Source organism: Microtus ochrogaster, chromosome 1, assembly GCF_000317375.1.
Source record: "Microtus ochrogaster isolate Prairie Vole_2 chromosome 1, MicOch1.0, whole genome shotgun sequence".
Taxonomy (NCBI): domain Eukaryota; kingdom Metazoa; phylum Chordata; class Mammalia; order Rodentia; family Cricetidae; genus Microtus; species Microtus ochrogaster.
This window is the reverse complement of record NC_022009.1, coordinates 26,964,217-26,964,739: the sequence shown is the minus strand read 5'-3', so window position 1 is coordinate 26,964,739 and position 523 is coordinate 26,964,217. Positions and strand designations below refer to the sequence as shown.

At 44.6% G+C, this 523-nt stretch overlaps 1 protein-coding gene across 27 annotated transcripts in view; it reads right to left on the bottom strand.

Annotated features, from left to right (window-relative positions):
• Positions 1 to 523, bottom strand: part of Nrxn3 (neurexin 3) — a 1,572,781-nt gene that overhangs the window by 278,463 nt on the left and 1,293,795 nt on the right. The gene's annotated exons all lie outside the window — the stretch shown is intronic.

Sequence of the window (523 nt, the reverse complement as noted above, 5' to 3'; positions counted from 1 at the left end):
CCAGAAGATCTCAGAAACAGAGGACCACATAAAGAGTGGAGTAAAGCAAATTGAGTGAAAGACAAATTTTCCTGAAGGACAAACTAATTCCCGGAAGAACAAGGTATCTTGGCTGTAATTTGTAGGAACGGGAGTAAAACATGCCACCAGAAAATAACTTTTGACCATGTCAGGCTACGGCTGAGAAACCTAAAGGCACTGCAGAACTACATAAGCCCAGCTAGCCAGTTTGTGCTTTGCAGAAAGTATCTCAGGCTCAAAGAACAAATGACAGCCCCTCAGTAGAGGTGGGGCCAGATGGGAAGCAGAAACCTGATGGACCACTTCAGAAAGAGATGTGTTACCTTGTATCTGTTAGTAAATTTCCTCATCTTTAAAGGGCCCCAGTAATGTCAGCCTTGTGACTAATCCTAACCAAGCAGTGAGTGTGGTTTTTCATGGGTGTCATGATAGTATCAAGGCATTCTGCTTCCTGCCTGAATCCTTGATGTGGGTGCACCTAAAACACACAGCCTGCTTCCCT